Consider the following 12,260-nt stretch of genomic DNA (forward strand, 5'->3'; position numbering starts at 1 on the left):
CCTCCACCCTTTCTCCTTTGCTGCAGGGAGCTTAGATTTATTGGGTTAGACCCATCACAGTGCTCCCAAGGCACTCCCATTCCTCTGTGTTTATCTTTAACTTCTCTGTGCTTTGCTTCCCCCATCTGTTAATCACCTATATCCCCAAATCAGACCCTCTGACTTATAAGGTCAAACCTTTCTAAGGACTTTGGATTTTGAATTTGTAAGTGAAATATTGTTTTTCCCTTATGTCCTTTGCATAGTTTACTTTAGGGCAAGGTCCTTTTTGTAAGGACACAGGAACACAGTTAATGCTATACTTTTGTAACTTGGTAGTTAATTTACTCTGAATAATATTTACTCCTGGGGTTTTTTCATATTTACTTGACTTAAGGCTCAGTTGCCCTTAGTTCCTAGCACTCCAAAAGGAGGGTCCTGACAAAGAACTTGGATGGACCTAGGGCATGCTGTAAGCTACCAGCATTGAAATGGGACAAGCCAAGCTCCATAAAACTTATAATAAGTTAAGAGCATGGTCATGAACAAACTCTGTCATGACCCAAAAAGAAGCAACTGGACAAGGACCCTGCTGGGGTTAGGAAGGACTAATCTGGCCTAAGGATGTAGTCTGGGATCTACAGCGAGATGTTTCCAGGAAAGCCACCCTTTAAGCTTAATATATCTTTTACTGTGTCCATACAAAATGAATAGAAAGATTATTAAGAGGTAAATATGCGGGGACTGGGGGGGGGGGAAAGAAGTAAATCTGCGGGGGCTAGAGCAATAGCACAGTGGGTAGGGCATTTGCCTTGCACGCGGCCAAACTGAGTTCAATTCCCAGCATCCCATATGGTCCCCTGAGCACCGCCAGGGGTGATTCCTGAGTCTGCACTCAGGAGTAACCCTTGTGTACTGCCAGGTGTGACCCAAAAAGAAAGAAAAAAAAGTAAATCTGGGTGCTGGAGTGATAGCACAGCGGGTAGGGCGTTTGCCTTGCATGTGGCCAACCCGGGTGTGATTCCTCCGTCTCTCTTGGAAAGCCTGGCAAGCTACCCGTGGCGTATTCAATATGCCAAAAACAGTAACAAGTCTCACAATGGAGACGTTACTGGTGCCAGCTCAAGCAAATCGATGAACAACGGGACAACAGTGCTACAGTGCATGAGCCAGGAGTAACCTCTGTGCATCACTGGGTGTGACTCCCCCCAAAAAAGAAGTAAATCTGAGGTGACTGTTTAAATGGTTATGGACTAAGGAAAGAAGAAATACACCCTTAGATGAAATTCTGCCCTTGAGCAGATTGGAAGGAAAGGCTTTCATATGTTTATTGTGCTGTCTCACTTATGTGTTGTTGCTACCCTCAGCCTTGGATGTTGGGCTCTTAACTAATGCTGGGAGATGGGAAGGGGGGCATAAAAAGACTGAATTGGGGTCCATGAATAAGGCTTGAGACAGAGGCAGACTGGCATGGGAAAACTGGAATGGGGCACGCAATGAGACTGGAACTGGCATGCAGGGAGAATGGAATAAACAGCGACTGATCACCAACCAGCTTGGTGGCCCTGTTCTCTCCTTCATGTGTCTGCTGGTGGCGGCTGCAGGCCAGGGTGGGGAAGCGGCTCATGGCTGCCGAATGCACATGGCGAGAGCCCACACACATTTTTTGTGAACACACAGAAGTGAAGATTGTTATGTTTTTGTATAAAACAACCCTGTAGTCACAGGCACAGAAACATTCACAGATGCACTTTTGGTTTTGGTTTTAGGGCCACACCAGGGGTGCTCAAAGGCAATAGTGCTGGCAGGTTATTTCCAGCAGTGCTAACTGGACCATGCAGTGCCATGTACCAATACCAGGCCTCCCATGGCAAAGCATGTGCTCCAGTCCTTTGAGCTATCTCATGGTTGGAAACACTGTAAGACAGGATTTCTTTGTATCAATGTCTAAATTTAGAAACACGATAGAGATTATGTTATTCACAATAATAATTCACAATAAAAATAAAAAGCATATGGTAGGACTGGAGTGATAGTGCAACCAGTAGGGCACTTGCCTTGCACATGGCTGACCCAGGTTCAATCCCCTGGATGCCACAGTTCTTGAGGCCTGCCAGGAATAAGCCCTGAGCATCACAGGGTGTGGCCAAAAAAACAAAAAGAAAAGAAAAGAGTTTCCTAAACAGTCTTACATTCCTGGAACTTGAGGAGATTCTCCACATTGTGGTATTTTCAGGTGTAGAGCTTAACTTAATTTAGGTAATTAAATTAAATCAAACTTTCTCTCCTCCAGTAGTAGAAGAAGTGTCAGATCCCCCATTCAACGCCTTTTGCAAACGTGAAGTCTCTGGTGTTGACTGCAGGGAAAGGATTTCCCACGTTCACTGCACTCCAAAGGTATAAACTCTCTGGTGCTGAGTAAACCTGGAGCGCTGGCTAAAGGATTTCCCACACTCCCCACACTTATAAGACCTTTCTCCAGTGTGAACTCTCAGGTGTTCAATGAGGTTAGGTTCACAGTTGAAGGATTTCCCACACTCGCTGCACTCAACAGGCCTTTCTCCAGTGTGCACTCCCCAGTGGTTCTTGAAGTTGGAGCTCTGGCTAAAGGATTTGCCACATTCCTTACACTCAGGTCTTTCTCCTGTGTGGATTTTCCTATGAGAACTGAAGCTAGAGCTCTCCTTAAAGCATTTACCACATTTGCTGTACTCATAAGGCCTTTCTCCAGTATAAAGTCTTCTGTGGTGAATAAGGCTGGAGCTTTGACTAAAGGCTTTTCCACATTTGCCACCCTGATGAGGCCTTTCTCCTGTGTGAACTCTCTGGTGGTAAATGAGGCTGAAGTTTTACTAAAAGACTACCCACATTCCCTGTACTCAGAAGGTCTTTCTCCTGTGTGAACTCTCTGATGCTAAAGGAGGTTGGACCTTTGACTGAAAGGTTTCCACACTCACTACACTCATAAGGTCTTTCACCAGTGTATATTTAAGGCCTCTCTCCAGTGTGAACTCTTTGATGTATAATGAAGCTGGAATAATAGGTAAAGAATTTCCTGCATTCACTGCACTCATAAGGGCCTTTCTTCAGTGTGGACTTTCCAGTGCTGAATGAGGTTACATCTTTTGGTGTAGTTTTTTCCACATTCGCTACACTTGTAGAAACCTTTTTTAGTGAGAACTCTTGTCCTGAATAAGTGTGTCTATGCAGCTGAATGGTTTTCTATACTCTTTCCAGTTGGGGTGACTTTTTCTACTGTAAAAGATATTCCCATACTCAGTATAATTTGGCTACTCCCCTGTGTGAGTGACTTATTGATGGAAAAAATCTCATGCTGGCCAAAAATTCTCCTCTAATATCTTCAGAGGGAGAGGGCTTTCCTAATGTGGCCTATGCAGATCTTAATGAATAAGTCTCGAGCCACAAAACCTGGGGTGGGCATCTCTTTAATAAGTTGCCTGTGGGGCTGCTGACAGTGGCAGGCAAACAGAAGAGCTTTTCACAAGTGTAAAGTTTCTGTCCAAAATGTTTGCCCTGGTGCTCAGTAATGTCAAGATTTGGCTGCACAGCTCAAAGCCTGGGGACTCTGGGAGAGATAGAGCTTCCTCAAGAGTCCTGATCTGTGATGTTCTTTCTGTAGAAATGCTCTGCTCAGAAAGTGCCACTTCCTCCTCCGATCTACACCAACAACCTGAAAGCAACAGTGAAATAAATGCTAACTCTATTCAGCGAACAAAAGCTCCCCATAGAGGTAATCTGATTTATCAAAGAATCAATCCTAGGCAGTGTTTTTAGGAAAGGGAATTGGGTCAGGCAGAGGATGCAGCTGCTATCTAGTACTGATGCCTAAACCCACAGAGGATAGAGACCTCAGCAAGCACAGAAGAAAGGGCGGGTGCTACAGGGTGAAGTCATGCTCTGCAATGCATTCTTAGTTTTGATTCTGGTTTTGGTGCCACACCCAGTGCTCAGGGGTTACTCCTGGCTGTGCACTCAAGGATTATTTCTGGTAGTGCTTGGGGGACCATATAGGATAACAGGACTCAAACCTGGGTCAGTGGCATGCAAGAAAAACACCTGACCCGCTGTACTATTGCTTCAGCCCAGACCTTTTTTTTTCTTTTTGGGTCATACCCGGTGTTGCACAGGGGTTACTCCTGGCTCATGCACCAGGAATTACTCCTGGTGGTGTTCGGGGGACTATATGGGATGCTGGGAATCGAACCCGTGTCGGCCACATGCAAGGCAAACGCCCTACCAGCTGTGTTATTGCTCCAGCCCCAAGCTTCTATTTTTGACATATGTCTGTGTACAAAAATCTATGTCCAGGGCCAGAAAAATATGACTGGAAGAAAGAAATGAATATTCAAATGTACAGTGTAAATAATGAGTGCAATAAGCAGTCAAGAAAATCAGAATAAACACTGGCAACCCTGATAACTTGGCAAGATATAAAGAGAAGGGAAGATGGAAGTGGGATGTCAACACCCATAACATTAGTAGAACCCAAACATAAGGAAATCAAAGCAGAAAAATTGCAGGTATGACTGGGTCAGAGTCTGACATAAGTCCCCCTGCTCTCCTCTTCCCCCCACCCATCTTGCATTCACCTGTTTCAGGCCCCCTCTGAGGCTTTTGTGCCAAGGCTGGAATCTGCTCCAGCTTGTAAAGCACAGAGCACTCGGGGCTGGAGCAATAGCACTGCGCGTAGGGCATTTGCCTTGCACATGGCCGACTCAGGTTCAATTCCCGCATCCCATATGGTCCCCCAAGCACCATACTCAGGAGTAATTCCTGATTGCAGAGCCAGGAGTAACCCCTAAGCATCGCTGGATGTGACTCAAAAAGCTAAAAAATAAAAATAAAAAGTACAGAGCACTCTTTCCCTTCCTCCAGCTGAGTGAGTGCATGGGACACAGATGATCTGGATTCTAAGGAGAAAACTAGACATACCAGTTCTCAATACTGACCCACATACCAGATTAAGAGTATTTTAATAGGGGCCAGAGAGATAGTATAATGGCCAGGGTGTTTGCCTTGCATGCAGCTGACCTGGATTTAATACAGGCACCCAATATGGACCCCTAAGAGGTGCAACCCAAATGTCCATCAGTGGATGAGTACAAAAATATAATGTAGTAATACATAAGACAGACTAAATATTACCTTTTTATTTATTATTATCATTATCATTATTATTATTATTATTATTATTTTGGTGGGAGGAGGGCAGCCACGCCTGGCTGTGCTCAGGGCTTAAGGCCTTACTCCTGGTTCTGTACTCAGGGATCTCTACTGGCAGACTCAGGGGACTACATGGGGTATACCAGGGATCAAACCCAAGTTAGCCACAATGGGGCTGGAGCGATAGCACAGAGGGTAGGGCATCTGCCTTGCACGCGGCTGACCTGGGTTCGATTCCCAGCATCCCATATGGTCCCCTGAGCACCGCCAGGTGTAATTCCTGAGTGCAGAGCCAGGAGTAGCCCCTGTGCATCGCCAGGTGTGACCCCCCCCCAAAAAAAAACCAAGTTAGCCACAAGCAAAGCAAACAAGCACTGGCTGTACTATCACTCTGACCCCATATTACCTGAAAAAAGAGAGAGAGAGAGGCCAGAGAGACAGGACAGCAACTATGGCACTTGCCTTTTAAACAGCCAATCTGCTTCTATTCCTGGCATCCCCTTTGGTCCCCCCAAGCCCACCAGGAGTGATTTCTGAGTGCAGAGCCAGGAGTAACTTCTGAGCACTGCCAGATGTGGCCCAAGAAAAAAACATAAATAAAAGGAGTGTGGGCAAGGAGATAGTGCAGCAGCTAGGCACTTGCCTTGCACACAGCCAACTCAGCTTCAATCGTTGGCATCCATATGGTCCCCCACGCATGCCTATGAGTAATTCGAGAGGGAAGTCAGAAGTAACCCCTGAGCATTGCCGGGTGTGGCCCAAAAACAAACAAAAATTCAAAAATTAAACTAATAAGATTTTCACTATATGTATATTTACCACAATTAAAGGCAAAGAAAAGAAAGACATGGGGGTTAGAGAGATAGTACTGCAGGTAGGGCATTTGCCTTGTACACAGCTGAACCAGGTTCAATCCCTGGCACCCCTTATGGTCTCCTGAACACTGCCAGGAGTGATTCCTGAGTGCAGAGCCAGGAATGAGCTCTGTGAAGCTCAAGCACAGAACACAGAACCAGAAGTGAGCTCAGAGCACATTCAGGAGTGAGCCGCAAGTAGAGTCAAGAGTGATTTCCTGGTATAGAGCCAGAAGTGATCCCTGAGCACACAGCCAGAGAAATCCCTAAGCACAGAGCCAAGAGTGAGCTCTGAGCACAGCCAGGAGTGAGCCTTGAGCACAGCTATGAGTGATCCCTGAATGTAGAACCAGGAGTGAGTCTCAAGCACAGAACCAGGAGTGAGCTCTGAGCATCAAGCCAAGAGTAAGCTCCAAGCAAAGAGCCAGGTCCTGAGCATAGCCAGCTATGGCCCAAATAGTGTGTGTTGCGGGGAGGCCACACATGTAACCAAATACGGTTAGATCCTGAGCACAACATGGTCCTGAGCACACAGTATGTAACCCTAGAGGTTCCAGGCTGCCAGGTGCAGCCCTGGCATCCCAGAGCATTGCTGGTGTAGTCCTGGTGGCCTCCAATCCCACGGGCTGACCCACACTACAGGTCCAAGCAGCACTGCACCCTCTAGCTTCACATTGAACTGCCAGTCGGTTAAAAACAGTGGGAGAGGGGCTGGAGTGATAGCACAGCTTATAGGGTAAGGCGTTTGCCTTGTGCACGGCCTATTGCAACATATGTTGCAGTAAGGTTTGGTTAGACAGTCTGAGGCATTTAAGATATGCACATGAAAGAAATATACATTTTCTGGGAGGATCACATAACTGTCTCCAGAGTTTTTTGTGCTGTGGCCTGCCAGAGAGCAGCCTATTCAGCCCCCTTTTATTAACTAGGTTGATGTTTTAACCAGTGATATTCAACCACATAGGCAGAATATGCAAATTATCTTAGTCAACGGAAACAGTATCCAAGTCAGTTACATAGCTGTTAGTATAGTCAGTTAAAGTAACAGCAACAGAAAAACGATATTTACATCCAAGCCTAGCTAGGCCTGAGATTATGGGATGTTGTACACCAACATTTCCCCCTTTTTTGTTTAACATGACCAGTAATAAACAATACAAACATTTTCACAAATCTTTCCAGTAATACCTCAAGAAAATCTTAAGAAAATCTAACTTTATTCTACAGAAATTGTTTTTCACTTTACAATGCAGAGTTTACATATACAGAGTTTACACACATTAGACAATATCTCAGTTCCAGTCCTGGTCCAGAGACATTTGTCAACAAAGACTAATTAGTCTCTAAACAAAAACAACACTTTCATTCCTTTTCTGGATGAACTTCACAGTCCAGGTTTTTCCACAATCAGTAACTGCCAAAGCACTCCCGTTATCAGACTCCTCTCTCATGGACAAAGAAGAATCACTGGCATCCATAAGTAAAACTAAAAACTTCTTCCTTCTCAAACTTCACAGATGTCCCGATAAAATATGCATGGAATATTTTCCAGTTTTATATAATAAACCTGTTATCTCTTAAAACTTATGCCTTGAGCCAAACCAGTACCTTTTGAACCTATTTTTATATACAATTATTTCAATTCTCTTTTAACAACTCACCGTAATGCAGATAAAAACAAAAGTTATAAATATTTAGAGAGAAAAATGTATTACCATAATAAAAACGTATCATTTTTACAAAGCATGAGGAAAACATTTTTTAATTCATTTTAATAGTTCTTATACTTTAGATATTTTAAATCATGAACATTTTATATCAATCTTTAACAGTTTTCACCTTGGTTTCATGCTCTAATTTTACAACTCTTAATAAGCTCCAAAAAAACACTCAAACTTTTAAAAATTTTTTGGAGTACTTATTACTAACCTTTACTTCTGGTTTCAATCTGACTTCAATATTTAAACACTTAACACAGACAGTCATACAGAAAGACAACAAAATCACATGCATCTGCATTCATACATACCTCATCGATTGATCTGATCCTTCAAGAACCAGGGAAGGAAAACTGATGGATAGAGAAAGGAAGGGCAGTCCCCAGGGCAAAAATTCCCTGTCAGATGATTGGGACTATCCCCGGTTTCTCAGCCCAACTAGCCTGTCTCCTGCTTGTTAAAATTGGGTCCAAAAAGAAGAGAAGCGCTTCTGTTTTCACAAAGCCGGCAAAAATCCATGAAAAAGGAATCCATACTGCAGTTTTGTTTTGTTTTTTTTTTGCTATCCATTATTCACTGAGAAGCTTTAGTCTTTTTGTAGGGCACCAAAAGTGGTTTCTGTTTGCTGAAATAAAAGCAAAACCTGTCCCTACCTTTCCACCTGGCCTGGCATCCAACTCCCAGAGACTGGGTCCCTGTAAAGGACCTTATGTCTCCTATTTTATCTAAATCATTTTTAATTCTATTAGAACTTATTTCTTCTGAACTATCCTGAATTTCCCAATGATTTTCCGCTGATGTCATTTAATCAGAGCAATTAAAAAAATTCAAGGTGAATAGTGCTCTGGATAGTTGCTATCTAGGAGAATCCGCATATATTCCCCCTTTTTGTCTAAGTAACATATCTTTAAGCTCACGATTTGCTCTTTCAATAATGACTTGTCCTGTACTGTTATACGGAATTCACGTAGTATGATTGATACCATAAGCAGAGAAAAAATTACACATTTTTGCGGAGGTATAAGCAAGCACATTATCAGTTTTCATTGTCTTAGGAACACCCATAACAGCAAATGTTTCCAACAAATGAGTAATCACAGCTCCTGCTTTTTCCGAAGACAACGCAGAAGCCCATCGAAAATGTGAATAGGTATCGACTGATGAACATATTTTTGTTTACCAAAAGCTGGGACAATAGTTATATCCATTTGCCAAATTTAATTTGCCTTTATACCTCAAGGGTTAGCTCCCAAAGGCATATGAGGTATATCAATTGCTTGACAAGTAGGACATTGCCTAATAATGTCTTTAGCTTGCCTCCAAGCCATATTTGGTTTTCAATGCACAAGCATTTTGATGATGCAAGGCATGAGATTTTTCTGCATTTATTACTAAAGCAACCAACTTATCAGCTCGATCATTGCCTTGAACTAATGGACCGGGAAGATCCGTATGAGCTCGAATATGAACAATGTATAAAGGATTAACAAATCTCGTCCCCATAGGGTGATAGCTATTGGAGCAATATATGGCTTGATGACTGCTGTGTCTCCATCAGGATCACTACAACGAAGAGGTTGCACACACTGTTGAACATCAGTGACCACACCCATACCAAAAAAAGTAACGTCCACACAATGCTTTTGCCAACCCTTAGGCCAATGATGGGAGGCAACAACAGTAACATCAGCACCTGAACCTAACATATCCTCCAGTTTTGTTCCATCCTCAAAGGTCATAACCAAAGTATGCTTATAATCAGTAATCTTTTTTGCCCAAAATATTTCTGCATTAGTGTTTCCAAAATCACCCTTTCTTTTTTTTTTTTTTTTTTTTGCTTCTTGGGTCACACCTGGTGATGCACAGGGGTTACTCCTGGCTCTGCACTCAGGAACCACTCCTGGCGGTGCTCAGGGAACCATATGAGATGCTGGGAATCGAACCCGGGTTGGCCGCGTGTAAGGCAAACGCCCTACCCGCTGTGCTATCGCTCCAGCCCCACCCTTTCTTTTCATGCGTGTATTTTTTCCTAGTATACACGGAAGAAAAAGCAGTAGAGCAATACGTTCCCCTTTTAATATTCTAATATCCGCTTGAACAGTGACTGTAATTGAGATTTCATTCACAAAATCACTGTCAATGAGTCCCACTTTTACATTAACACCTCACAGAGTCATACTACTTCTCTCTAAGATCAATCTTGCTGTTCCTTTTGGAAGGGGGCTATAAACATTATTTGGAATTTTATCAATTTTATTAGGAGTCAGAAACAAATCCTGTAAAACTAAAATATCAGCGGCTACACTTTCCTCTGTTGCTCTCACAAGGTCAATATAGGACAGTTTCTTGCTAATGTTCTTTGGTTTATTGATTGTTATCATGGTAGGGGATGAAAGACTCTTTAATTTGGGGCTGGAGCAATAGCACAGCCTTGCACGCGGCCAACCCGGGTTCGAATCCCAGCATCCCATATGGTCCCCTGAGCACCGCCAGGAGTAATTCCTGAGTGCATGAGCCAGGAGTGACCCCTGTGCATCGCCGGGTGTGACCCAAAAACCAAAGAAAAAAAAAAGACTCTTTAATTTAATTTTAGATTTTATTCAAGATTTCCCGTAGTGTTGAAGGGGCCCTGGATCGAGCCCCAACTCCCGTTTCCCGATGGTTCATTAGTTTTTCTAAATTTTTCTCTTTTGTAATTGCATTCATTGGCCCAATGCTTCCCCTTCCTACATCGTCTACAGACGCCTGGTTCTTTTCTCATCCTAGAGCTAATACTAGTACAATTTCTCCTGAGATGTCCTAAAGCTCCACAGCCATAACATTTTATCTGGTTTACTCTTTTAAAAGCATCGGATATTATTTGCGCCTGATGGGTTGGTGTTCCCACTTCCCTACATACTTTAATAAAATCATCCAGGGAGTTTTTTCCCATTAGCTTAGTAGTTTGAATTGCCTTTTGACAATCTGCTGTAGCATTTTCCACCACTAAAGTTAGAATAAGCATTTAACAAAGGCCTTCATCAGGTATAGCCTTTTCAAGAGAGTCTTGGAGTCTGGCAATAAAATCTGTGTAAAGTTCATTTACTTCCTGAAAGATTTTTGTGAATGGCATAGTACGTTTTACAGAGGTCTCAAGATAACACCACACCTTTAGACAGGTCTTATTAACAGCTTCTAAAATGTTTGCCTCTAAACGGACTTGTTCTTCCGCTAAAGCCCACTTGCCAGTGCCTAATCTGGTTCACAGTGTTATCAACTTGTTTTGGTGTTTTAATTCTAGCAAATTTCTCAGCCTCTTCTCTCCACTAAGATTTAAATTGTACATATTGATGGGGGCTGGAGCAATAACACAGCGGGTAGGGCGTTTTCCTTGCACTCGGCTGACCCGGGTTCAATTCCCAGCATCCCATATGGTCCCCTGAGCACCACCAGGGGGATTTCTGAGTGCAGAGCCAGGAGTAACCCCTGTGCATCGCCAGGTGTGACCCAAAAAGTAAAAATTAAAAAAAATTGTACATATTGAGAATTTTCTAACATTGCCTTTGCAAGAGTTTGCCAATCAAGCGGAATTACAGTATTAACTTCTGCAAAATTTTCAAGAAGGGCTAGCACATAGTTAGAAGTAACACCATGGGTGGTCACAGATTGCTTAAGCGAGGAAAGAAACTTAAAAGGAACAGGCTCATATTCCCCTGCCTGTCTTTTTCTTTGCACATCAGGATTACAAACGACTGGAAAAGCCATAAACTGAGCAGGCTATTGGCTCAATTTTGCTTTATGTAAAGGAGCTTCATATTTTTGCATCAGAGAATGCAACTCAGGAGTAAGCTTAAAATGGCAACATAGAGATTCCTCTTCCCTATTCTTATATAGACGAGGGGAAGGAACTACCAAAGGGTCAGGATCAGTGATACCCTGTACAGCAGGCATTATCCTTCTTTCAGAAGGGTGGTGCATCTCAAGGTACTTCATTTGTCTAATTAATTTATCTAATTTTTTTATTAACTTTTCTCAATTCTTGGGCGCTTACAACCTCTTTTGAAACTGAATTCTCTGTCTGACTTGAACCTGTCAGACTCAGACCTGGCAGGTGAATCATCAATTTGATATTCAGACAATACAGATGCTGTTGGCTTAGCACAAAATTTTGGCAATATCAAAGATTTTTCCCCACTCTTCTCTAACACAGGAGTTTCTCTGTAAGTTGCTTTGAAAATGTGTGCATGATACAACTTTTCTCCTACTTTATAGTTTTAAATTAAATTGTTCTCTATCTTTTTGCTTAAACATATGACAATACTTTTTTACCCTCTTAAAGAGGTGTAGCTTTATCTGTTCCTTTAAAGGCAGACCAGGAAGTTAGGGAGTTCAGAGTGTCAACATAGGCATCCTGCTGAGACATTACAGAATTACCCATTGCCCTTTTTTCCTCTTCTTCCTTTATTCTTTATTTCTTTCTCCCTTTCTTTCTCCTTTTCTTCTTTTCCCTTTCTTTCTTCCTATCTATATTTCTTTAATCCCTTTT

The 12,260-nt window shown here is 42.8% G+C and overlaps 1 pseudogene; it reads right to left on the reverse strand.

Annotated features, from left to right (window-relative positions):
• Nucleotides 1–2,299: 2,299 nt before the first annotated feature.
• On the reverse strand, nucleotides 2,300–9,474 carry LOC129406865 (zinc finger protein 211-like; annotated as a pseudogene).
• Nucleotides 9,475–12,260: the final 2,786 nt, after the last annotated feature.

This window comes from Sorex araneus, chromosome 8, assembly GCF_027595985.1.
Source record: "Sorex araneus isolate mSorAra2 chromosome 8, mSorAra2.pri, whole genome shotgun sequence".
Taxonomy (NCBI): domain Eukaryota; kingdom Metazoa; phylum Chordata; class Mammalia; order Eulipotyphla; family Soricidae; genus Sorex; species Sorex araneus.